This window comes from Canis aureus, chromosome 16 (genome assembly GCF_053574225.1).
Source record: "Canis aureus isolate CA01 chromosome 16, VMU_Caureus_v.1.0, whole genome shotgun sequence".
Taxonomy (NCBI): domain Eukaryota; kingdom Metazoa; phylum Chordata; class Mammalia; order Carnivora; family Canidae; genus Canis; species Canis aureus.
The window spans coordinates 65,376,375-65,393,457 of NC_135626.1; positions in this window are offsets into that span (position 1 = coordinate 65,376,375).

Below are 17,083 nucleotides of genomic sequence, written 5' to 3' on the forward strand. Positions count from 1 at the left end.
AGTCAGGAGGTTCCAAGATTACCAGTCTACTGCACCTGGGGATACCCTCCAGGTCTGCATTGTTACCCTGCGTCTCAGAAGACTCTGGCAAACGTCTCTGCTGAAGACCTGCGAAACTCACTCTGCAGGCAGTGTGGAACTGTGAGGGACTGAGGCTGAGCTCAACTCTCAAAAGTAAGATGCTTTTGGACAAGGCGTTCAGCTACACTCTCACGTATGGAACTTAGTATGTAGCACCAGTCTACCACAGGAATTACTAGGAAATGTCTGGACTGAGCTTGGATGCACTAATTTTGTGTGTCGGGTGATTCCAATTACCTCTCCCAACACTTCCGTCAAACAGCGAGCCTAGGCCTTTTAGAAGCCAAGGGTACCAGCAGGCTGGATGTGGAGGTACAGGACATAAGCTCAACTCTCAGAAGTGTGTATGCATGGGAGGCAAATGTCTGCTACCCACTCGGACATGGGAGATGGAAACTAGCTACCCTGTGATTGAAGAAGGCCATTGGAAATCGCTGTATTCAACTCAGATACACGGGAGTTCAGGCCCAGTGCTCACACATGCTTTTCCCGCAAGCTCTCCCAGCCAGTAACATAAGGATTTTAGCAGCTAATCCTACAGTCATGCAGGATGCGGGAGGGTTCTGCCCTGTCCTCAGCTCTCACAGGGAAGAATGTCTTGAAGCCAGCTGTCAACTGGCTGCATTCCTATGGCAGTGAGAAGGTAGCAGTACTCTGATTCAGGAGGTTCCAGGATTACCACTCTACTGCACCTGGTGATACCCTCCAGGTCTGCATTGTTAACTTGTACTCAGAAGCCTCTGGCAAATTCAATGGTGAAGACGTGTGAAACTCACTCTGAGGGCAGTGTGGAAGTGTGAGGGACTGAGGGGGAGCTCAACTCTCAGAAGTAAGATGCTTTTGGACAAAGCGTTCAGCTACCTTCTCACATATGGAACTTAGTATGTAGCACCTGTCTACCAAAGAATTACTGGGAAATCGTGAATTGAGCTTGGATGCACTCGTCTTGTGTGCCGGGAGATTCCAATTACCTCTCCCAGCACTTCCGTCAAACAGCGAGCCTAGGCCTTTTAGAAGCCAAGGGTACCAGCAGGATGGATGTGGAGGTACAGGCCATAAGCTCAACTCTCAGAAGTGTGTATGCATGGGAGGCAGATGTCTGCTACCCGCTCGTACATGGGATTTGGAACCTAGCTACACTCTGGTTGAGGAAAGCCATTGGAAATCGCTGTATTCAACTCAGATAGACGGGAGTTCAGGCCCAGTGCTCACACATGCTTGTCCCGCAACCTCTCCCAGCCACTAACATTAGGATGTTAGCAGCTACTCCTACAGTCAGGCAGGATGCTGGAGGGTCTGCCCTGTCCTCAGCTCTCACAGGGAAGCATGTCTTGAAGCCAGCTGTCAACTACCTGCATTCCTATGGCAGTGAGAAGGTAGCAGTACTCTGAGTCAGGAGGTTCCAAGATTACCACTATACTGCACCTGGATGTACACTCCAGGTCTGCATTGTTAACTTGTACTCAGAAGCCTCTGGCAATCATCTCTGCTGAAGACCTGCGATACTCACTCTGCAGGCAGTGTGGAACTGTGAGGGACTGAGGCTGAGCTCAACTCTCATAAGTAAGATGCTTTTGGACAAGGCGTTCAGCTACCTTCTCACGTATGGAACTTAGTATGTAGCACCTGTCTACCACAAGAATTACTGGGAAATCGTGAATTGAGTTTGGAGGCACTAGTCTTGTGTGCCGGGTGATTCCAATTACCTCTCCCAACACTTGCGTCAAACAGCGAGCCTAGGCCATTTAGAAGCCAAGGGTTCCAGCAGGCTGGATGTGGAGGTACAGGCCATAAGCTCAACTCTCAGAAGTGTGTATGCATGGGAGGCAGATGTCTGCTACCCGCTCGTACATGGGATTTGGAACCTAGCTACACTCTGGTTGAGGAAAGCCGTTGGAAATCGCTGTATTCAACTCAGATACACGGGAGTTCAGACCCAGTGCTCACACATGCTTTTCCCGAAACCTCTCACAACCACGAACATTAGGATCTTAGCAGCTACTCCTACACTCAGGCATGATGCGGGAGGGTACTGCCCTGTCCTCAGCTCTCACAGGGAAGCATGTCTTGAAGCCAGCTGTCAACTAGCTGCATTCCTATGGCAGTGAGAATGTAGCAGTATTCTGAGTAAGGGGGTTCCAAGATTACCACTCTACTGCACCTGGGGATACCCTCCAGGTGCATTGTTACCCTGCGTCTCAGAAGCCTCTGGCAATCGTCTCTGCTGAAGACCTGCGAACCTCACTCTGCAGGCAGTGTGGAACTGTGAGGGACTGAGGCTGAGCTCAACTCTCAGAAGTAAGATTCTTTTGGACAAGGCGTTCAGCTACCTTCTCACGTATGGAACTTCGTATGTAGCACCTGTCTACCACAAGAATTACTGGGAAATCGTGAATTGAGCTTGGAGGCACTCGTCTTGTGTGCCGGGTGATTCCAATTACCTCTCCCAACACTTCCGTCAAACAGCGAGCCTAGGCCTTTTAGAAGCCAAGGGTACCAGCAGGCTGGATGTGGAGGTACAGGCCATAAGCTCAACTCTCAGAAGTGTGTATGCATGGGAGGCAGATGTCTGCTACCCACTCGGACATGGGAGTTGGAACCTAGCTACACTCTGGTTGAGGAAAGCCGTTGGAAATCGCTGTATTCAACTCAGATACACGGGAGTTCAGGCCCAGTTTTCACACATGCTTTTCCCGAAACTTCTCCCAGCCACTAACATTGGGATGTTAGCAGCTATTCCTACAGTCAGGCAGGATGCGGGAGGGTTCTGCCCTGTCCTCAGCTCTCACAGGGAAGCATATCTTGAAGCCAGCTGTCAACTAGCTGCATTCCTATGGCAGTGAGAAGGTAGCAGTATTCTGAGTCAGGAGGTTCCAAGATTACCAGTCTACTGCACCTGGGGATACCCTCCAGGTCTGCATTGTTACCCTGCGTCTCAGAAGCCTCTGGCAAACGTCTCTGCTGAAGACCTGCGAAACTCACTCTGCAGGCAGTGTGGAACTGTGAGGGACTGAGGCTGAGATCAACTCTCAGAAGTAAGATGCTTTTGGACAAGGCGTTCAGCTACCCTCTCACGTATGGAACCTAGTATGTAGCACCAGTCTACCACATGAATTACTAGGAAATCGCTGGACTGAGCTTGGAGGCACTAGTCTTCTTTGCCCGGTGATTCCAATTACCTCTCCCAACACTTCCGTCAAACAGCGAGCCTAGGACTTTTAGAAGCCAAGGGTACCAGCAGGCTGGCTGTGGAGGTACAGGCCATAGGCTCAACTCTCAGAAGTGTGTATGCATGGGAGGCAGATATCTGGTACCCACTCGGACATGGGATTTCGAACCTAGCTACACTGTGATTGAAGAAGGCCATTGGAAATCGCTGTATTCAACTCAGATACACGGGAGTTCGGGCCCAGTGCTCACACGTGCTTTTCCCGCAACTTCTCCCAGCCACTAATATAAGGATGTTAGCAGCTACTCCTACAGTCAGGCAGGATGCGGGAGGGTTCTGCCCTGTCCTCAGCTCTCACAGGGAAGCATGTTTTGAAGCCAGCTGTCAACTAGCTGCATTCCTATGGCAGTGAGAAGGTAGCAGTATTCTGAGTCAGGAGGTTCCAAGATTACCAATCTATTGCACCTGGAGATACCCTCCAGGTCTGAATTTTTAACTTGTACTCAGAAGCCTCTGGCAATCGTCTCTGCTGAAGACCTGCGAAACTCACTCTGCAGGCAGTGTGGAACTTTGAGGGACTGAGGGTGAGCTCAACTCTCAGAAGTAAGATGCTTTTGGACAAGGCGTTCAGATACCTTCTCACATATGGAACTTAGTATGTAGCACCTGTCTACAACAAGAATTACTGGAAAATCGTGAATTGAGCTTGGAGGCACTCGTCTTGTGTGCCGGGAGATTCCAATTACCTCTCCCAGCACTTCCGTCTAACAGCGAGCCTAAGCCTTTTAGAAGCCAAGGGTACCAGCAGGCTGGATGTGGAGGTACAGGCCATAAGCTCAACTCTCAGAAGTGTGTATGCATGGGAGGCAGATGTCGGATACCCGCTCGTACATGGGATTTGGAACCGAGCTACACTCTGGTTGAGGAAAGCCTTTGGAAATCGGTGTATTCAACTCAGATACACGGGAGTTCAGGCCCAGTGCTCACACATGCTTTTCCCGCAACCTCTCGTAGCCACTAACATTAGGATGTTAGAAGCTACTCCTACAGTCAGGCAGGATGCGGGAAGGTTCTGCCCTGTCCTCAGCTCTCAAAGGGAAGCATGTCTTGAAGCCAGCTGTCAACTAGCTGCATTCCTATGGCAGTGAGAAGGTAGCAGTATTCTGAGTCAGGAGGTTCCAAGATTACCACTCTACTGCACCTGGAGATACCCTCCAGGTCTGCATTGTTAACTTGTACTCAGAAGCCTCTGCCAATCGTCTCTGGTGAGACGTGTGAAACTCACTCTGCAGGCAGTGTGGAACTGTGAGGGACTGAGGCTGAGCTCAACTCTCAGAAGTAAGATGCTTTTGGACAAGGCGTTCAGCTACCTTCTCACATATGGAACTTAGTATGTAGCACCTATCTACCACAAGAATTACTGGGAAATCGTGAATTGAGCTTGGAGGCACTCGTCTTGTGTGCCGGGATATTCCAATTACCTCTCTCAGCATTTCCGTCAAACAGAGAGCCTAGGCCTTTTAGAAGCCAAGGGTACCAGCAGGCTGGATGTGGAGGTACAGGCCATAAGCTCAACTCTCAGAAGTGTGTATGCATGGGAGGCAGATGTCTGCTACCCACTCGGACATGGGAGTTGGTACCTAGCTACACTGTGATTGAAGAAGGCCATTGGAAATCGCTGTATTCAACTCAGAACACGGGAGTTCAGGCCCAGTGCTCACACATGCTTTTCCCGCAACCTCTCCCAGCCACTAACATTAGGATGTTAGCAGCTACTCTACAGTCAGGCAGGATGCAGGACGGTTCTGCCCTGTCCTCAGCTCTCACAGGGAAGCATGTCTTGAAGTCAGCTGTCAACTAGCTGCATTCCTATGGCAGTGAGAAGGTAGCGGTACTCTGATTCACGAGGTTCAAAGATTACCACTCTACTGCACCTGGAGATTACCTCCAGGTCTGCATTGTTACCCTGCGTCTCAGAAGCCTCTGCTAATCGTCTCTGGTGAAGACGTGTGAAACTCACTCTGCAGGCAGTGTGGAACTGTGAGGGACTGAGGCTAAGCTCAACTCTCAGAAGTAAGATGCTTTTGGACAAGGCGTTCAGCTACCTTCTCACATATGGAACTTAGTATGTAGCACCTGTCTACCACAAGAATTACTGGGAAATCGCTGGACTGAGCTTGGTGGCACTAGGCTTGTGTGCCGGGTGATTACAATTACCTATTCCAGCACTTCCGTCAAACAGCGAGCCTAGGCCTTTTACAAGCCAAGGGTACCAGCAGGCTGGCTGTGGAGGTACAGGCCATAAGCTCAACTCTCAGAAGTGTGTATGCATGGGAGGCAGATGTCTGCTACCCACTCGTACATAGGATTTGGTACCTAGCTACACTCTGGTTGAGGAAAGCCGTTGGAAATCGCTGTATTCAACTCAGATACTCGGGAGTTCAGGCCCAGGGCTCACACATGCTTTTCCCGCAACCTCTCCCAGCCACTAACATAAGGATGTTAGCAGCTACTCCTACAGTCAGGCAGGATGCGGGAGGGTTCTGCCCTGTCCTCAGCTCTCACAGGGAAGCATGTCTTGAAGCCAGCTGTCAACTAGCTGCATTCTTATGGCAGTGAGAAGGTAGCAGTATTCTGAGTCAGGAGGTTCCAAGATTACCTGTCTACTGCTCCTGGGGATACCCTCCATGTCTGCATTGTTACCCTGCGCCTCAGAAGCCTCTGGCAAACGTCTCTGCTGAAGACCTGCGAAACTCACTCTGCAGGCAGTGTGGAACTGTGAGGGACTGAGGCTGAGCTCAACTCTCAGAAGTAAGATGCTTTTGGACAAGGCGTTCAGCTACCTTCTCACATATGGAACTTAGTATGTAGCACCTGTCTACCACAAGAATTACTGGGAAATCGTGAATTGAGCTTGGAGGCACTCGTCTTGTGTGCCGGGAGATTCCAATTACCTCTCCCAGCACTTCCGTCAAACAGCGAGCCTAGGCCTTTTAGAAGCCAAGGGTACCAGCAGGCTGGATGTGGAGGTACAGGCCATAAGCTCAACACTCAGAAGTGTGTATGCATGGGAGGCAGATGTCAGCTACCCACTCGGACATGGGAGTTGGAACCTAGCTACACTGTGATTGAAGAAGGCCATTGGAAATCGCTGTATTCAACTCAGATACACGGGAGTTCAGGCCCAGTGCTCACACATGCTTTTCCCGCAACATCTCCCAGCCACTAACATTAGGATGATAGCAGCTACTCCTACAGTCAGGCAGGATGCGGGACGGTTCTGCCCTGTCCTCAGCTCTCACAGGGAAGCATGTCTTGAAGTCAGCTGTCAACTAGCTGCATTCCTATGGCAGTGAGAAGGTAGCAGTACTCTGAGTCAGGAGGTTCCAAGATTACCACTCTACTGCACCTGGAGATACCCTCCAGGTCTGCATTGTTACCTTGCTTATCAGAAGCCTCTGGTAATCGTCTCTGGTGAAGACGTGTGAAACTCACTCTGCAGGCAGTGTGGAACTGTGAGGGACTGAGGCTGAGCTCAACTCTCAGAAGTAAGATGCTTTTGGACAAGGCGTTCAGCTACCTTCTCACATATGGAGCTTAGTATGTAGCACCTGTGTACCACAAGAATTACTGGGAAATCGCTGGACTGAGCTTGGAGGCACTAGTCTTGTGTGCCGGGTGATTCCAATTACGTCTCCCAGCACTTCCGTCAAACAGCGAGCCTAGGCCTTTTAGAAGCCAAGGGTACCAGCAGGCTGGATGTGGAGGTACAGGCCATAAGCTCAACTCTCAGAAGTGTGTATGCATGGGAGGCAGATGTCTGGTACCCGCTCGTACATGGGATTTGGAACTTAGCTACACTCTGGTTGAGGAAAGACGTTGGAAATCGCTGTATTCAACTCAGATACACGGGAGTTCAGGCCCAGTGCTAACACATGCTTTTCCCGCAACCTCTCCCAGCCACTAACATTAGGATGTTAGCAGCTACTCCTACAGTCAGGCAGGATGCGGGAGGGTTCTGCCCTGTCCTCAGCTCTCACAGGGAAGCATGTCTTGAACCCAGCTGTCAACTAGCTGCATTCCTATGGCAGTGAGAAGGTAGCAGTATTCTGAGTCAGGAGGTTCCAATATTACCACTCTACTGCACCTGGAGATACCCTCCAGGTCTGCATTGTTAACTTGTACTCAGAAGCCTCTGGCAATCGTCTCTGGTGAACACGTGTGAAACTCACTCTGCAGGCAGTGTGGAACTGTGAGGGACTGAGGCTGAGCTCAACTCTCAGAAGTAAGATGTTTTTGGACAAGGCGTTCAGCTACCTTCTCACATATGGAACTTAGTATGCAGCACCTGTCTACCACAAGAATTACTGGGAAATCGTGAATTGAGCTTGGAGGCACTAGTCTTGTGTGCCGGGTGATTCCAATTACCTCTCCCAACACTTCCGTCAAACAGCGAGCCTAGGCCTTTTAGAAGCCAAGGGTACCACCAGGCTGGATGTGGAGGTACAGGCCATAAGCTCAACTCTCAGAAGTGTGTATCCATGGGATGCAGATGTCTGCTACCCACTCGGACATGCGACTTGGAACCTAGCTACACTGTGATTGAAGAAGGCCATTGAAATCGCTGTATTCAACTCAGATACACGGGATTTCAGGCCCAGTGCTCACACATGCTTTTCCCGCAACCTCTCCCAGCCACTAACATAAGGATGTTAGCAGCTACTCCTACAGTCAGGCAGGATGCGGGAGGGTTCTGCCCTGTCCTCAGCTCTCACAGGGAAGCATGTCTTGAAGCCAGCTGTCAACTAGCTGCATTCCTATGGCAGTGAGAAGGTAGCAGTACTCTGAGTCAGGAGGTTCCAAGATTACCACTCTACTGCACCTGGAGATACCCTCCAGGTCTGCATTCTTAACTTGTACTCAGAAGCCTCTGGTAAACGTCTCTGGTGAAGACGTGTGAAACTCACTCTGCAGGCAGTGTGGAACTGTGAGGGAAGGAGGCTGAGCTCAACTCTCAGAAGTAAGATGCTTTTGGACAAGGCGTTCAGCTACATTCTCACATATGGAACTTAGTATGTAGCACCTGTCTACCACAAGAATTACTGGGAAATCATGAATTGAACTTGGAGGCACTAGTCTTGTGTGCCGGGAGATTCCAATTACCTCTCCCAGCACTTCCGTCAAACAGCGAGCCGAGGCCTTTTAGAAGCCAAGGGTACCTGCAGGCTGGATGTGGAGGTACAGGCCATAAGCTCAACTCTCCGAAGTGTGTATACATGGGAGTCACATGTCTGCTACACGCTCGTACATGGGATTTGGAACCTAGCTACACTCTGGTTGAGGAAAGCCGTTGGAAATTGCTCTATTCAACTCAGATACACGGGAGTTCAGCCCCAGTGCTCACACACGCTTTTCCCGCAACCTCTCCCAGCCACTAACATTAGGATGTTAGCAGCTACTCCTACAGTCAGGCAGGATGCGGGAGGGTTCTGCCCTGTCCTCAGCTCTCACAGGGAAGCATGTCTTGAAGCCAGCTGTCAACTAGCTGCATTCCTATGGCAGTGCGAAGGTAGCAGTATTCTGAGTCAGGAGGTTCCAAGATTACCAGTCTACTGCACCTGGGGATAGCCTCCAGGTCTGCATTGTTACCCTGCGTCTCAGAAGCCTCTGGCAAACGTCTCTGCTGAAGACTTGCGAAACTCACTCTGCAGGCAGTGTGGAACTGTGAGGGACTGAGGATAAGCTCAACTCTCAGAAGTAAGATGCTTTTGGACAAGGCGTTCAGCTACCTTCTCACGTATGGAATTTAGTATGTAGCACCTGTCTACCACAAGAATTACTGGGAAATCGTGAATTGAGATTGGAGGCACTCGTCTTGTGTGCTGGGAGATTCCAATTACCTCTCCCAGCACTTCCGTCAAACAGCGAGCCTAGGCCTTTTAGAAGCCAAGGGTACCAGCAGGCTGGATGTGGAGGTACAGGCCATAAGCTCAACTCTCAGAAGTGTGTATGCATGGGAGGCCGATGTCTGCTACCCACTCGGACATGGGAGTTGGAACCTAGCTACACTGTGATTGAAGAAGGCCATTGGAAATCGCTGTATTCAACTCAGATACACGGGAGTTCAGGCCCAGTGCTCACACATGCTTTTCCCGCAACCTCTCCCAGCCACTAACATTAGGATGTTAGCAGCTACACCTACAGTCAGGCAGGATACGGGAGGGATCTGCACTGTCCTCAGCTATCACAGGGAAGCATGTCTTGAAGTCAGCTGTCAACTACCTGCATTCCTATGGCAGTGAGAAGGTAGCAGTACTGTGAGTCAGGAGGTTCCAAGATTACCACTCTACTGCACTTGGAGATACCCTTCAGGTCTGCATTGTTACCCTGCGTCTCAGAAGACTCTGGCAAACGTCTCTGCTGAAGACGTGTGAAACTCACTCTGCAGGCAGTGTGGAACTGTGAGGGACTGAGGCTGAGCTCAACTCTCAGAAGTAAGATGCTTTTGGACAAGGCGTTCAGCTACCTTCTCACATATGGAACTTAGTATGTAGCACCTGTCTACCACAAGAATTACTGGGAAATCGTGAATTAAGCTTGGAGGCACTCGTCTTGTGTGCCGGGAGATTCCAATTACCTCTACCAGCACTTCCGTCAAACAGCGAGCCTCGGCCTTTTAGAAGACAAGGGTACCAGCAGGCCGGATTTGGACGTACAGGCCATAAGCTCAACTCTCAGAAGTGTGTATGCATGGGAGGCAGATGTCTGCTACCCACTCGGACATGGGAGTTGGAACCTAGCTACACTGTGATTGAAGAAGGCCATTGGAAATCGCTGTATTCAACTCAGATATACGGGATTTCAGGCCCAGTGCTCACACATGCTTTCCCCGCAACATCTCCCAGCCACCAGCATTAGGATGTTAGCAGCTACTCCTACAGTCAGGCAGGATGCGGGAGGGATCTTCCCTGTCCTCAGCTCTCACAGGGAAGCATGTCTTGAAGCCAGCTGTCAACTAGCTGCATTCCTATGGCAGTGAGAAGGTAGCAGTATTCTCAGTCAGGAGGTTCCAAGATCACCAGTCTACTGCACCTGGGGATACTCTCCAGATCGGCATTGTTACCCTGCGTCTCAGAAGCCTCTGGCAAACGTCTCTGCTGAAGACCTGCGAAACTCACTCTGCAGGCAGTGTGGAACTGTGAGGGACTGAGGCTGAGCTCAACTCTCAGTAGTAAGATGCTTTTGGACAAGGCGTTCAGCTACCCTGTCACGTATGGAACTTAGTATGTAGCACCAGTGTACCACAGGAATTACTAGGAAATCGCTGGACTGAGCTTGGAGGCACTAGTCTTGTGTGCCGGGTGATTCCAATTACCTCTCCCAACACTTCCGTCAAAGAGCGAGCCTAGGCCTTTTAGAACCCAAGGGTACCTGCAGGCTGGCTGTGGAGGTACAGGCCATAAGCTCAACACTCAGAAGTGTGTATGCATGGGAGGCAGATGTCTGCTACCCACTCGGACATGGGAGTTGGAAACTAGCTACACTGTGATTGAAGAAGGCCATTGGAAATCGCTGTATTCAACTCAGATACACGGGAGTTCAGGCCCAGTGATCACACATGCTTTTCCCGCAACCTCTCCCAGCCAATAACATAAGGATGTTAGCAGCTACTCCTACAGTCAGGCAGGATGCGGGAGGGTTCTGCCCTGTCCTCAGCTCTCACAGGGAAGCATGTCTTGAAGCCAGCTGTCAGCTGGCTGCATTCCTGTGGCAGTGAGAAGGTAGCAGTACTCTGAGTCAGGAGGTTCCAGGATTACCACTCTACTGCACCTGGAGATACCCTCCAGGTCTGTATTGTTAACTTGTTCTCAGAAGCCTCTGGCAAACGTCTCTGGTGAAGATGTGTGAAACTCACTCTGCAGGCAGTGTGGAAGTGTGAGGGACTGAGGGCGAGCTCAACTCTCAGAAGTAAGATGCTTTTGGACAAGGCGTTCAGCTACCTTCTCACATATGGAACTTAGTACGTAGCACCTGTCTACCACAAGAATTACTGGGAAATCGTGAATTGAGCTTGGAGGAACTCGTCTTGTGTGCCGGGAGTTTCCAATTACCTCTCCCAGCACTTCCATCAAACAGCGAGCCTAGGCCTTTTAGAAGCCAAGGTTACCAGCAGGCTGGATGTGGAGGTACAGGCCATAAGCTCAACTCTCAGAAGTGTGTATGCATGGGAGGCAGATGTCTGCTACCCGCTCGTACATGGGATTTGGAACCTAGCTACACTCTGGTTGAGGAAAAACGTTGGAAATCGCTGTATTCAACTCAGATACACGGGAGTTCAGGCCCAGTGCTCACACATGCTTTTCCCGCAACCTCTCCCAGCCACTAACATTAGGATGTTAGCAGCTACTCCTACAGTCAGGCAGGATGCGGGAGGGTTCTGCCCTGTCCTCAGCTCTCACAAGGAAGCATGTCTTGAAGCCAGCTGTCAACTAGCTGCATTCCTATTGCAGTGAGAAGGTAGCTGTATTCTGAGTCAGGAGGTTCCAAGATTACCAATCTACTGCACCTGGAGATACCCTCCAGGTCTGCATTGTTAACTTATACTCAGAAGCCTCTGGCAAACGTCTCTGCTGAAGACCTGCGAAACTCACTCTGCAGGCAGTGTGGAACTGTGAGAGACTGAGGCTGAGCTAAACTCTCAGAAGTAAGATGCTTTTGCACAAGGCGTTCAGCTACCCTCTCACATATGGAACTTAGTATGTAGCACCAGTCTACCCCAGGAATTACTAGGAAATCGCTGGACTGAGCTTGGAGGCACTAGTCTTGTGTGCCCGGTGATTCCAATTACCTCTCCCAACACTTCCGTCAAACAGCGAGCCTAGGCCTTTTAGAAGCCAAGGGTACCAGCAGGCTGGATGTGGAGGTACAGGACATAAGCTCAACTCTCAGAAGTGTGTATGCATGGGAGGCAGATGTCTGCTACCCACTTGGACATGGGAGTTGGAAACTAGCTACACTGTGATTGAAGAAGGCCATTGGAAATCGCTGTATTCAACTCAGATACACGGGAGTTCAGGCCCAGTGCTCACACAGGCTTTTCCCGCAACCTCTCCCAGCCACTAACATTAGGATGTTAGCAGCTACACCTACAGTCAGGCAGGATGCGGGAGGGTTCTGCCCTGTCCTTAGGTCTCACAGGAAACATGTCTTGAAGTCAGCTGTCAACTAGCTGCATTCCTATGGCAGTGAGAAGGTAGCAGTTTTCTGAGTCAGGAGGTTCCAAGATTACCAGTCTACTGCACCTGGGGATACCCTCCAGGTCTGCATTGTTACCCTGCGTCTCCGAAGCCTCTGGCAAACGTCTCTGCTGAAGACCTGCGAAATTCACTCTGCAGGCAGTGTGGAACTGTGAGGGACTGAGGCTCAGCTCAACTCTCAGAAGTAAGATGCGTTTGGAAAAGGCTTTCCGCTACCCTCTCACGTATGGAACTTAGTATGTAGCACCAGTCTACCACAGGAATTACTAGGAAATCGATGGACTGAGCTTGGAAGCATTCGTCTTGTGTGCCGGGTGATTCCAATTACCTCTCCCAGCACTTCCGTCAAACATCGAGCCTAGGCCTTTTAGAAGCCAAGGGTACCAGCAGGCTGGATGTGGAGGTACAGGCCATAAGCTCAACTCTCAGAAGTGTGTATGCATGGGAGGCAGATGCCTGCTACCCACTCGGACATGGGACTTGGAACCTAGCTACTCTGTGATTGAAGAAGGCCATTGGAAATCGCTGTATTCAACTCAGATACACGGGAGTTCAGGCCCAGTGCTCACACATGTTTTTCCGCAACCTCTCCCAGCCACTAACATTAGGATGTTAGCAGCTACTCCTACAGTCAGGCAGGATGCGAGAGGGTTCTCCCCTGTCCTCAGCTCTCAGAGGGAAGCATGTCTTGAAGTCAGCTGTCAACTAGCTGCATTCCTATGGCAGTGAGAAGGTAGCAGTACTCTGAGTCAGGAGGTTCCAAGATTACCACTCTACTGCACCTGGAGATACCCTCCAGGTCTGCATTGTTAACTTGTACTCAGAAGCCTCTGGCAATCGTCTCTGGTGAGGAAGTGTGAAACTCACTCTGCAGGCAGTGTGGAACTGTGAGGGACTGAGGCTGAGCTCAACTCTCAGAAGTAAGATGCTTTTGGACATGGCGTTCAGCTACCTTCTCACGTATGGAACTTAGTATGTAGCACCTGTCTACCACAAGAATTACTGGGAAATCGTGAATTGAGCTTGGAGGCACTAGTCTTGTGTGCCGGGTGATTCCAATTACCTCTCCCAACACTTCCGTCAAACACCGAGCCTAGGCCTTTTAGAAGCCAAGGGTACCAGCAGGCTGGATGTGGAGGAACCGGCCATGAGGTCAACTCTCAGAAGTGTGTATGCATGGGAGGCAGATGTCTGCTACCCACTCGGACATGGGAGTTGGAACCTAGCTACACTGTGATTGAAGAAGGCCATTGGAAATCGCTGTATTCAACTCAGATACACGGGAGTTCAGGCCCAGTGCTCACACATGCTTTTCCCGCAACCTCTCCCAGCCACTAACATAAGGATGTTAGCAGCTACTCCAACAGTCAGGCAGGATGCGGGAGGGTTCTGCGCTGTCCTCAGCTCTCACAGGGAAGCATGTCTTGAAGCCAGCTGTCAACTAGCTGCATTCCTATGGCAGTGAGAAGTTAGCAGTACTCTGAGTCAGGAGGTTCCAAGATTACCACTCTACTGCACCTGGAGATACCCTCCAGGTCTGCATTGTTACCCTGCGTCTCAGAAGTCTCTGGTAATCGTCTCTGGTGAAGACGTGTGAAACTCTCTCTGCAGGCAGTGTGGAACTGTGAGGGACTGAGGGTGGGCTCAACTCTCAGAAGTAAGATGCTTTTGGACAAGGCGTTCAGCTACCTTCTCACATATGGAACTTAGTCTGTAGCACCTGCCTACCACAAGAATTACTGGGAAATCGCTGGACTGAGCTTGGAGGCACTCGTCTTGTGTGCCGGGTTATTCCAGTTACCTTTCCCAGGACTTCCGTCAAACAGCGAGCCTAGGCCTTTTAGAAGCCAAGGGTACCAGCAGGCTGGATGTGGAGGTACAGGCCATAAGTTCAACTCTCAGAAGTGTGTATGCATGGGAGGCAGATGTCTGCTACCCGCTCGTACATGGGATTTGGAACCTAGCTACACTCTGGTTGAGGAAAGCCGTTGGAAATCGCTGTATTCAACTCAGATACACGGGAGTTCAAGCCCAGTGCTCACAAACACTTTTCCCGCATCCTCTCCCAGCCACTAACATTAGTATGTTAGCAGCTATTCCTCCAGTCAGGCAGGATGCGGGAGGGTTCTGCCCTGTCCTCAGCTCTCACAGGGAAGCATGTCTTGAAGCCATCTGTCAACTAGCTGCATTCCTATGGCAGTGAGAAGGTAGCAGTATTCTGAGTCAGGAGGTTCCCAGATTACCAGGCTACTGCACCTGGGGATACCCTCCAGGTCTGCATTGTTACCCTGCGTGTCAGAAGCCTCTGGCAAACGTCTCTGCTGAAGACCTGCGAAACTCACTCTGCAGGCAGTGTGGAGCTGTGAGGGACTGAGACTGAGCTCAACTCTCAGAAGTAAGATGCTTTTGGACAAGGCGTTCAGCTACCCTCTCACGTATGGAACTCAGTATGTAGCACCTGTCTACCACAGGAATTACTGGGAAATCGCTGGACTGAGCTTGGAGGCACTAGTCTTGTGTGCCGGGTGATTCGAATTACCTCTCCCAACACTTCCGTCAAACAGCGAGCCTAGGCCTTTTAGAAGCCAAGGGTACCAGCAGGCTGGATGTGGAGGTACAGGCCATAAGCTCAACTCTCAGAAGTGTGTATGCATGGGAGGAAGATGCCTGCTACCCACTCGGACATGGGAGTTCAAACCTAGCTACACTGTGATTGAAGAAGGCCATTGGAAATCGCTGTATTCAACTCAGATACACGGGAGTTCAGGCCCAGTGCTCACACATGCTTTTCCCGCAACCTCTCCCAGCCACTAACATTAGGATGTTAGCAGCTACTCCTACAGTCAGGCAGGATGCGGGAGGGTTCTGCCCTGTCCTCAGCTCTCACAGGGAAGCATGTCTTGAAGCCAGCTGTCAACTAGCTGCATTCCTATTGCAGTGAGAAGGTAGCAGTACTCTGAGTAAGGAGGTTCCAAGATTACCACTCTACTGCACCTGGAGATACCCTCCAGGTCTGCATTGTTAACTTCTACTCAGAAGCCTCTGGCAATCGTCTCTGCTGACGACCTGCGAAACTCACTCTGCAGGCAGTGTGGAACTGTGATGGACTGAGGTTGAGCTCAACTCTCAGAAGTAAGATGTTTTTGGACAAGGCGTTCAGCTACCTTCTCACGTATGGAACTTAGTATGTAGCACCAGTCTACCACAGGAATTACTAGGAAATCGCTGGACTGAGCTTGGAGGGACTAGTCTTGTGAGCCGGGTGATTCCAATTACCTCTCCCAACACTTCCGTAAAAGAGCGAGCCTAGGCCTTTTAGAAGCGAAGGGTACCAGCAGGCTGGATGTGGAGGTACAGGCCATAAACTCAACTCTCAGAAGTGTGTATGCGTGGGAGGCAGATGTCTGCTACCCACTCGGACATGGGAGTTGGAACCTAGCTACACTGTGATTGAAGAAGGCCATTGGATATCGCTGTATTCAACTTAGATAAACGGGAGTTCAGGCCCAGTGCTCACACATGCTTTTCCCGCAACCTCTCCCAGCCACTAACATTATGACGTTAGCATCTACTACTACAGTCAGGAAGGATACGGGAGGGTTCTGCCCTATCCTCAGCTCTCACAGGGAAGCATGTCTTGAAGCCAGCTGTCAACTAGCTGCATTCCTATGGCAGTGAGAAGGTAGCAGTACTCTGAGTCAGGAGGTTCCAAGATTACCAGTCTACTGCACCTGGGGATACCCTCCAGGTCTGCATTGTTACCCTGCGTCTCAGAAGCCTCTGGCAAACGTCTCTGTTGAAGACCTGCCAAACTCACTCTGCAGGCAGTATGGAACTGTGAGGGCCTGAGGCTTAGCTCAACTCTCAGAAGTAAGATACTTTTGGACAAGGCGTTCAGCTACATTCTCACATATGAAACTTAGTAAGTAGCACCTGTCTACCACAAGAATTAGTGGGAAATCGTGAATTGAGCTTGGAGGCACTCGTCTTGTGTGCCGGGAGATTCCAATTACCTCTGCCAGCACTTCCGTCAAACAGCGAGCCTAGGCCTTTTAGAAGCCAAGGGTACCAGCAGGCTGGCTGTGGAGGTACAGGCCATAAGCTCAACTCTCAGAAGTGTGTATGGATGGGAGGCAGATGTCTGCTACCCACTCGGACATGGGAGTTGGACCCTAGCTACACTGTGATTGAAGAAGGCCATTGGAAATCGCTGTATTCAACTCAGATACACGGGAGTTCAGGCCCAGTGCTCACACATGCTTTTCCCGCAACCTCTCCCAGCCACTAACATAAGGATGTTAGCAGCTACTCCTACAGTCAGGCAGGATGCGGGAGGGTTCTGCCCTGTCCTCAGGTCTCACAGGGAAGCATGTCTTGAAGCCAGCTGTCAACTAGCTGCATTCCTATGGCAGTGAGAAGGTAGCAGTACTCTGAGTCAGGAGGTTCCAAGATTACCACTCTACTGCACCTGGAGATACCCTCCAGGACTGCATTGTTAACTTGTACTCAGAAGCCTCTGGCAATCGTCTCTGGTGAAGACGTGTGAAACTCACTCTGCAGGCAGTGTGGAAGTGTG